Genomic DNA, 10,559 nt, shown 5'->3' on the forward strand with positions numbered 1-10,559 from the left:
TGACATTCGCACGCTACTGTTCACTTGCTTGTATACTCTATCATGGGAGCGGAAAGTATTTGCTTGTTTGCGGTAAAATGGATATGCTTGGTTCACACTCTAGTAGTTAAACATTACTTGCTCGCACATGGAGGCTTAAGCGTCGTTCACGGTAGAACATAAGTAACACGTTCTTATTGAAAGGTTTTGATGAGTGCACTAAGGCAAAAGATGATTTGATTTGTTGGGGTTGATTTTATATACGGAGACAAGTATTAGACCCTTGGCTAGGTACAATCAACAGTATAATAACTCGGGAGTTGAGAGGACAATGTTTTCCTAACCAATCTTTTTCATCCAAAAAAGATATTTGAATTGTGAAAAGAGTTTGACAAGTCTAATCATTGGAACTTAGAGGGTGACAAGTATCTGACCCTTGACTAAGTATGGTCAACGCTCAGAGTACTTGGGAATTGAGAGGACAATGGAGTCCTAACTACTCTTTTTCTCCCTCATAGCACCTAGATCTAACGTGTTTTAATCATTAGATGTTTTAAAGGGGGAAAGTCAAGTGTCGGGTTCTTAGGCTAGGTACGACCGACAACCCAAGTACTTGAATGTTGTGTACAAACACATACACCCCATTTTGCATTTTAATTTATTATGAAAATGGTTTTGAAAAAGGAAATTGACTTTGGATCAAGTGTTTGAATTTATTATGAAAAATAGTGAGTGAAGGAATAAAGGAGAGAGATAGAATGATTTTGAGAAGAGAATGGAGAATAGGTGTGAATAATGGATCATGGAATGGATAGGTAATACGTGACGTTGGATCTAGCATTCACGTTGTAATGGTGTGAGTTTATTCGGAAAACAACTTGACGTTGAATCAAGTATCTTTTGTTTCTTTTGAAATGCTTTGTTTATCGTTTTGTATTTTATCTTTGTTTTTCATCATGCATGGTGAACTAACTAGAAAGCAATAAATCTAAGCTATTACATGATCATGGGGTGGGGAAACACTTGACCCACGATGGGGGATGGATCCATACAATATAACATACATGGGAATGGAAAGAACTATACGATTTACAAACTATTAAACTATGTACCATGCCTAGAGAATACACGTTGCATGGTACTTCAAACAATACAAGGTTATTGAATGAGAATGAAATGGTTAGGAGCATGGCTAGCTAGGAGTGAGCTTGACTCTCCAAGTCACATGTGAAAACACAAGGTAACAAATAGGTTAGCGTGAGGTAAAGTCAAATGAATGAGAATGATGCAACAATATGTAAGCATGCTCGATGGTTAAAATCAATTCAAATGGTAATGGATTAGTCATGGATAAACAAATCAAAGACTAATCATGAGATCATGGCAAATGAAATTATGCATACAAGGTATTCATCGCCTAAATTTTAATGGGATTTTCAATTTAATCAAAATGATCATAAACCATCAGACCGATTAAATGGACAATTAACGAAAATGAATATTAATTCTAACAATTAACATCTACCTAAATATGAAGTAGAACCAAAAGTCGATCAAATGAGAAATTAACAATCTATATCAAGAATTGAATCTAATCTAACATGGACATGAACAATCATCATACAATAGTCAAATCGAATGAGAAATTAACCTAGGGTTTAGTCATGGTGAAATCAATATCTAACTATATTAATCTCAACAAAAATCCACAAAATGAAATAACCAAAATCTAATGACTAAAACCTAATCATGGCATGGTTAATCAAATGAGTGTTAATTCTGGAAAATTAAGAAATTAAAATCTACATGAAGATTAGGCTAATTTCTAAATCTAACCTAGCTGCTAATTACTAATTAATCTAATTAATCACACAAACCATATTAATTCCTAATTAACAAAGATCAAGTAAAAAATTATCCTAGTTCTATCAAGATAAAAAAACAAACAGTATCAAGTATTAGTCACAAAAACTAGAATTAAAATAGATTAAAAAAGATTAAATGGGGATTAAGGGCTTATTAATGAGCATTAAAATGGGCCAGCTTGGGGTGTGTGGCGGATTGAAGGGGGTATGTTGAATGGGAGAACTTGGGCCAAAAGCCCAATCCTCACCAAGAAAAGATCCGAGTTCAAGACTCTTCAAGAAGGCTCCAAGAACCGGGGCAACACTACTGAGAAGCGATCCAACCTAATGCTCAAGTGACGAAGCTCGTGACGAGAATGATAAAGGGATGAAATGTAGAAAATGCGCTTATGTTGAGGTTGAACCTTACCGTCGACGCCGAAAGTAACTCCTCCTCGCGAGCGACCTTGATCCACTTCATGAAAAAGCCCCACGAATTCGCGTCACTGATGTTGGAGCTTTGTGTTTCCGTTTCCTCGTATTGCGTTTGAGATGAAGGATGAAGACATTCAGATTCGTGTACTGCGTTGGAAGTGTGATGCGAATCGTGGTTGAAGCGATGAGTCGATTTCATTCATTGGAGGATTCCTGATGACGAACGTCAAAGAGTGTCGCTCCCTCCTCTCCAAAAAATTCGTGAGTTTCTTGTACTCCCTGTTAGAAGTTCTCTCCTCTACCCTCTCTTGTTTTTTTTGCTATGGTTTCTTTATGCTATTCTCTTCTTCTTTCGTTTCTCGATTCTGTTTCTGTTAATGTTGTTGGTTATCATCTTATTAGAAGTTTGTTTCTAAACCGTTAGAGGTTGTCGAAAGGTGCGGACATGAGGGCGGTTGGGAGAGGGACGTTGTTAGATTGTGATGAAGGTATCGAACCATACTGTAAAGGGATTGAAGGAGGTTGCAGGGTGAGCGAGGTTGGTGGATATTGAAAATCTGTTTCACAGGTCGGGGGAGGGTTGTGTGAATAATCGTGAAGAGGGTGAAGAGGAATGGTTGGTGGTTGGAATTGGAAGAAGTTCGTTTTTTCTGAAGGATATTGGAATGAAGGTTTTGAGTATGAGGATTAAAGGTTTGTTGAATGATGATGGTTGGTTTTTTGGGGGGTTATGGAGGATGGAGAGTGAAGAGGTTAGAATGGAAGGTTCCCGGAGAAGAAGATGCAAGATTCTGAGAGAGTGAAGTTATATAGGTTTTTGTGATTCTGTTATTGAGTTAGATTACAGTTGCAAAACTGTTAGGGCAGTTAGGATTTGGTTAAGAAGTTTTTTAGGGAGATTTTGAATTTCTGTTATAAAGTTAGTTTGAAATTTGTAACTGATTATGTTATATGATAGCTGTTAGGATTGAAAGTTTTTTTTTGAAGTTTTCTTATTTGGATCTGAATTGGAGTTATGAAGGTTTAAATGTGTTTTTCGGGTTCTGTTAGCATGGTGTCAGTTGGAAGTTTTGGAAGGTTATTTTTAGGTTTTGTTACAGTTCAGTTGTGGCTAGTTGTAGCTTGTTGTTTTTGGATGCCGGTTCCGTCACAGTTTCTGTTATAGTTGTTAGGGAAGTTTGGTTTCTTTTAAACTGTATTTTTTTGTTTTCAATTTAGTTGGAATTCGGTTACGGCGGTTCGAATTCAGTTCTGTTTTGTTAATGAATTATAGTTGGGGTTTTTGTCTGTATTTTCTGCAAGGTAACCAAAAATCCCTTTCTCCTTTTGCAGCAGCAGCTTCGGCTCTTATGGGAGAATACACAAGGCTTATCCTACCACCGACAAGTTCACCACGGGTTGCCTCAGATGAACTTCACACGCATAAGTAGGATATTAATCCACGATTCTTTCCATGAGGTAATAACTTGGGTCTGCTATCTTTTCCTTCCCATTATCTCCATCTGAATCTCTGTTACAATTATCTTTGTTCTATCAAACAATTAGTTAGGGTTAATGAATGGCATTGCTTATTGCATGATAGTTAGTGATTGTTGGTTATACGATTTCACTTTTTCTTCTGTTATGCATGGACTTGTGTCATATGGTGCTAAATGGATTCTTCCTGGTTATGCTGTGAGTTAGGTAGTGAGGTATGAGAATGTATATTGGCTGCTGACTTGTGTTGTTCTTTTACAGGTTCAAGACTTGGTTTTACATGAGTATGGACTACTGTACCAATTCAGTTTGCCATGGTTGCGGCTTGAATGGTTGGATTCATGGAGATGGATCAAAAAGTGGACTTAGAAGGTGATTGGGATTTTCTTTGCTATGGAACAATGTTGAAAATGGAATCATAAGATAAATGGATTAGTTGGTGAAGCTAGCGGAAATATAGTTAAACATATCGCACGCTCGAACATACAGCAGAGTCGCCATCGAACTTTATTTATCCCCAAAGGGAAGGGAAAACCTAGGTAAAATCCGGGGGGAAAGAGATATACCGGATAAGGAAGTCGGTTATGCAAGGGGTAGGTATTAGTATCCCTAACATCTATGGTACTCCATGGGAACCATTTTGATTGTTCTCGCTCGAATAGGTGTTATATCTAAATATTAATCGCAAAAGAATGGGGAAAAGGAAAAGAAATAGATAAAGTGTTCAGTGAGGATTAGGTCCCTCATGCCTACGTATCCTCATTGTGTAATGAGAAAGTCAGAGCTTCGTAGTTCAAGGAACTAGAGGCGAGAGATAGAAAGGAGTGTGATCAAAGAATGGTCTGAACCAAAGGGTAGTCTTTTGAACCCCAACAAGGGTGAAAAGATGAACCCAAGAGTAAGGTGGCTATTACCAATACGTGGACTAGTAGGCCGCCACTATAAGGTAAAATCGAAAAGGAAGGAATTTAGTGTTTGAGGTTGTAGCCCAAACATCTCTTGGTTCATAAGGTGACGCAAGAAGGAGCACAAAGAGGTAGTATATTTGGCTCAAAGAATAAGGTATATCACATGAAGTGAATGAAGGTAGAATAACGAGTGTATCATGAATATGAATGGAATGAAGTGACCAAAGTCACAAAGTTGAATATCTGGTGATTAGAGCCTGAAGAAGTATTGTTTGAAATATAAAGGTGAAAGTGTATTGGAATCCATAAGAGAAATGAAATTCATACCATAGAGGGAACAACTCTAACCGCTACGTGGACCAGTAGGCCGCCCCTATAGGGTGTTTAGCCAAAAAATGAAGGAAATAAGTGTTTGAGGTTGTAGCCCAAACAACTCTAGGTGGAAAGATGGACTACATTAGGTGTCCTAAAAAAAGTGTGTTTCGATGGATGTATATGGAATTCCAAAGAAAGTGTGTTTCGATGTCAAAGGAATAATATGTCACTGAGTGAATGATTCATGAATAGTGGAAGATTATAGTGGGGCACTAAGGCGAAGGAGGAATAATTAGAAGTATGCTCGCCAAGGATCCGCATCCTCGTGCCTACGTATTCTCATCGTGCAATGAGAAAGTTAGAGCAATTGTAGTTCGGAACCACGAGAATAGAGAGAGAGAGAGACATTTGTCTAAGCAACAGGGGATCACAAGACAAACACCAACTCAAGGGATGATTGTAGTACTGGATAGTACAAGGGATAATGTATCACTTGCTGGGGAAATCGATAGTTTGAGATCAAGTAAGAATAGTATCTTGGATCCAAGAAGGGGATAAACTCTTAATCACAGAGCAAGGTAGGCATTTACCAATACATGGACTAGCAGGCCACCACTATAAGGTAAAGCCAAAAAGAAAGACTAAATTAAGTGTTTGAGGCTGTAGCCCAAACAACTCTCACTTGAGGAGACAAAATGTCGTTAAGACATCCCAAAAGGATAGACAAGAAGTCCAAGGAGAAATATGATTGATCTCAAAAGATGGTATAGATTGAATGAATGAAGAATGATTGATTGATAAATAGGGTAGCAATAGATAAGGTAGCTCGCGAAGAATTTGAATTCTCCTGCCTATGTATCCTTATAGTGAAATAAGGAAATCAGAGTGTTCATAGTTCAACCCACTAGGGATGAAAGCAAGAATGATTGGAGGCAAAAGAATGATTGAATAGAACAGAGAGATGAATTGAGAGACTTGACAGTCGATTGATAAAAATCACATGAGAGTCTATGAATAAGGGCGAACGCTTTGAATATTTGGGGCATACGCCCCATACGTAAAGTCTCTCTAGACGAGGATAGGAGAGACTCCGTCTCGTCATTCCCTATTACTTAAGACTTGATGTGCATGATACTTCTCTTGACTGACAAGTTAATAGTGAAGAATCTTCATTGTTGATCCTTGTGTTGATGTTGATCTTGTGTGTAGAAGACTTGGTAGTTTAATCGATTGATATTGCACTAAAGTCTATGAATAAGGGCGATCACTTTGAATATTTGGGGCATACGCCCCATACGCAAAGTCGCTCTAGACGAGGACATGAGAGAATCCATCTCATCATTCCTCACTACTTAAGGCTCGTTTCATACAATTTGAATCGTGTTAACCAAGTGTTTACCTTTGATTTATCTTGTATAATCTGCTGCTTGATGTGACTGAGGATGCCTTGATTTGCAGATCTTGACTTGAGGCTTCGGGCTCCATAACTTAGAATAAAAGTCTTATTAAGTGACTAAGGGTTTTTTGGTCACTCAATCCAGACTGTGGGATTATACAAGTTCAAAGGAGTTAATTGATCAAAATGGCTTTTGACCAATTTAATCATAGGTTTGTAATGAGTTGGAAACTAGATTAGCCCCTAATCTAATGGTTAGAATTGAATTAGACTATCCTAAAGGAGCATGTCATGGTTGATTAAAGTTGATAAAAAGCCTATGTTAAAAATCCTAAGGGAACATGTGCATGTTAATCAAAGTCTTGATCAAAAATCTATGCTAATTCTATTCTTAAGGGAGCATGTGATTTTATGAGTGAAAATATCCAAAATTACCCCTAAAGGGTAAAACGATCTTTTGACAATTTTATACTTATTGAATCTAAAATTCTAATTATGAAAATTCTAATTAAGTTCCTAATTGATCTAATTAGCCTAAATTCTATCAATCAAATCAATTAATTAACAAGCAAATAAAGCAAATAAAATAGAAAGCTTTTGCAAAACAGAGGGTGTGTAGGCTTGATTGGCATGTGCAGGAAAACAAAGCAAAACAGAGTCCAAATGCATGGGCTTCAGTAGCCAAAGCCCAATGCTAGACAAGGTTTTCTTCAGTCTAGGGGTGCAACAGGAAAATGGAATAAGAGAAAACTGCATTGTATTGGGCTTAGACTGTGATAAGCCCAATCAGAAAATGAACCCCAAGATTGGGAGTTGTGTTGGGAAAAAACCAGAAGAATTTGAATGTATGCGCTTTTTTCCAAGATAACTCAGGTCGCCGGTGCCGGAGCTCCACCGCGGACCACCGCGTCGGAAATCGCTTCCGACGGTGGTGGTTACCAGAAATGAAAAACGGAGACACCTCCATCTTCGTTTCTGCCTCCTGAACAAGGATCCACTCTCCAAATTCTCTAATTCCTGTCCTAAATCCAATAATGATACTGAATCCTCAAGAACCACTAAGAACTTAGATCCATAATACTCCTCCATGAACAAGATTCAAAGCTCCTTATGATAGGGGTTTGCAATAACATGGTGGAATGTTCAGCATAACAACAAGAAATGCAATGAAAAAAGGACCTACCTCTGAAGCTGAGAATTGCTCCAGCGAGTGTTAATCGGAGAAGATGATGATGCCGGAAAATCACTTGTACAAGAAGGTGAAGTATTGCCTTTATCTTTCTTTTGTTTTCTGAATCTTCTTCTTCACAAAAACTGTAGTATGATGAGGTTCAACTCACTCTTCTTGAAGCTTCAATGGAGTTTTGGGAAAATTGAGCTTTGAGTGTGAGAGGGTTAAGAGAAAGGTTGCAGAGAATTGAAGATGGTGAATACAAAAGTGGAGCTAGAGAGTAGTGAATGGTGAAGAAAATTTATAGAGGTTAGGCTTGGGATTAATGAGGTTTGGAAAGGCTTGGAGTTAGTTAAAAGAGGTTTGGAGTTAGTTAGGATGAACTCAGTGAGTTTAGGTGGTTAACTCACTGAGTTGGAAATTAGTTTCCTAGTTAACTTAGTGAAAATATGTTCAAGTGACTGGTTATTGTAGGTGACAGTTTGAATGCAATTAGCTTTGATGTTGGTTTAGGTGCAATGTAGACTCAATCATGACTTGTGACTGTAGGTTAATAATAGTTGTGTTGTTGATTTTGGTACTGGTTATGATTGTACAAGTTGAAGTGTTGGTGGATTTTATTGCACTTGTTTTACTGCAGGTTTGATGTGTTCACAATGCATGTGGTCGAAGCTCGATGAAGTACCAAACATTGAAGTGTCGTCGGATGCTCATGATATTTTCGGTGTTCATGCATAGGTTTACTTACCTTGGATTGCAAGCCTTAATGATGGAGGATTATGTTTCATCCCAAAAGTCCCCTTCTCATAACAGTGGTGCAAAATCCTGCAGAACAAGCCATGAGTCGACTCAAGCAGGGAATGAGTCGACTCAAACAGTGCTTCTCAGGGTTGAGTCGACCGGTGTGTTGACCTGTCCGGACCCGGGGCGAAATGATTGAAAGGAAAATTGACAATGAGTCGACACAAAGGCATGAGTGAGTCGACTCCATCAGGAATTCCCAGCATTGAGTCGACCGGTAGGTCGACCTGTTCCAACCCGAGGGAAAAGAAAGAAGGAGCATGAGTCGACGCAAAGGGTGAGTGAGTCGACTCACTCAAGTGGCCCAAAATTGAGTCGACTGGTGGGTCGACCTATTCGGACCCGGGGTTTTTGCACCGAGTCATGAGTCGACTCACAGGTCTAAAAACCTCCAAAAATGAGTTTTTTTTGCAATGTTACACCATTTTTTGCATATTTTTTTGTATGTAGTGAATATTTTAGGGATAAAAGTGAAAGAAATTGGCCAATTGAATGAAAACGACTCGACTTAATACATGAACATGACCATAAATCAAACCCGAGATTTATAATTGACACATGGAAGCGGGGAACGTGACCCTATGGACCAAGCAATAGTGGTATGACCATGATTAGGCGAATGAATGAAGGTGGATGGGAGTTATGAGACCAAGGACTTGGAATATGGCCAAAAGACTCGAGCACCAAAATGGGAAAAAATGGACGGACCAAGTACTGGATGCTGAGATCACCTAAGATCAGGGTTTTGGAGGCCTCGGGGCAAGTGCAAGTCCAAACCAAGAATTTCCAGTTGTTGTACCAACAAACCAAAGCCCTGCAAGTCAAACACTTGAAATCCATGGTAACGAATGATGCTTATGCATGAGTTAATAATGCATGCAAATGAATTATAGTCAACTGGTTAGATGGAGATGTGAAGAAAAGGGAAGGGCAGATTTTGGGATACAACATCTGCCCCTATTTAGTCTTCTTGAACCTGAATACAGGAATTGCGGTCACTTTTCAGGTATTCAAGGTGGAAGAGGATTAAATACTAACGTATCCAAGAATTTTCCCGAACGAGTGATTATAATGTGGTTGAACAGGTCTTTGATGTATGATATGCCTGATGCCTGATGTATGCTTTGTTTAGACGTAGGTCATTTGTGGGGAATATGGCTCTTTATTGTGATGGAGACTCCGACTCGTCATCGAATATTGGAAGGTGGAGGTTGTGAGAGATCCAGGTATCAATGCTGCCGTCAAGGGATCATCTACATATTGGAGAATACCGAGACAATAATAAACGGGGCAGCCATATGGAGGTTACAGGCGTTCAAGCAAAACCATTTTTGAGCTACCAGTCATCTTTTAAGTTCGTAGGGATTTTACAATAATGCATAGCGTTTCCCTTTAGTGTAGCTTTTATTATTCTCCGAAATTTTATGGATCTTAGGGTCAAAATTAGGGTCTTACGGTTGCCCCTATTTAAGGTCATTCTAGCCGAGGATGTGAAGGTTAAAATCTTCGTATCAACACGGTAGAATGGGCTTAAATAACAACATCAAGAAAAAAATTTGGTCCATAAGAGACCTCATGATGCATATGATCTGAATACAAAAATAATCTTTGTTGGGAATATATTGCTACAAAGGAAAAGAATTTGGGAGAGAGTGAAAGTCCACAGGAGCACAACGCATTCCGTAAGGAAAACTCACTAGGGATACAGAGACTTTGGGGGATAAAAGCTATGCGTAGGCGAGGCTACAACTTAAAAACTGTTGGAGATGCGAGGAGATTCCCATGAAAATAAATCAATCTAAAGACTCGGATTAGGGGGAAATGAATCTGCATGTATTGGGATACCACCAATACAACAAGAAACAACTTCTAGGGAAATGCTTAAATCAGAACAAAGTTGAAATACCCAAACACCAAAAGGATATTCGATTTCATAAAGAAATACGAATCCAAACTAAACCGGGGAAGAAAAAGCTTCAACACATGAGTAAACGAGATATATTATCTACCACATGTTACTAGGTAGGAAGATGATATACTCAAGCAGAGAGACATCCGTTACCGATTAAGGTAAACATATCAAGAATGACTCGCTGAGGAAAATGAGGAATATTCATTACCAGTTACTGGATAAGAATAGCCTACTGGGGAAAGAGAAACAATAGGATTTACAACTACCGGTTACTGGGCAGAAGAGCAAAAAGAGAGTATCTGTCACCGGTTAAAGTGAACAT

At 38.6% G+C, this 10,559-nt stretch overlaps 1 long non-coding RNA gene across 1 annotated transcript; it reads left to right on the top strand.

Annotated features, from left to right (window-relative positions):
- Nucleotides 1–2,145: 2,145 nt before the first annotated feature.
- LOC127132451 (uncharacterized) lies at nucleotides 2,146–6,693 on the top strand. Its single transcript, XR_007806718.1, has 3 exons — nucleotides 2,146–2,519; nucleotides 3,591–3,716; nucleotides 3,996–6,693. It is a non-coding gene; the product is annotated as an uncharacterized LOC127132451 (long non-coding RNA).
- The last annotated feature ends 3,866 nt before the right edge of the window (nucleotides 6,694–10,559 follow it).

The sequence above is a fragment of the Lathyrus oleraceus genome, chromosome 3 (assembly GCF_024323335.1).
Source record: "Lathyrus oleraceus cultivar Zhongwan6 chromosome 3, CAAS_Psat_ZW6_1.0, whole genome shotgun sequence".
Lineage (NCBI taxonomy): Eukaryota > Viridiplantae > Streptophyta > Magnoliopsida > Fabales > Fabaceae > Lathyrus > Lathyrus oleraceus.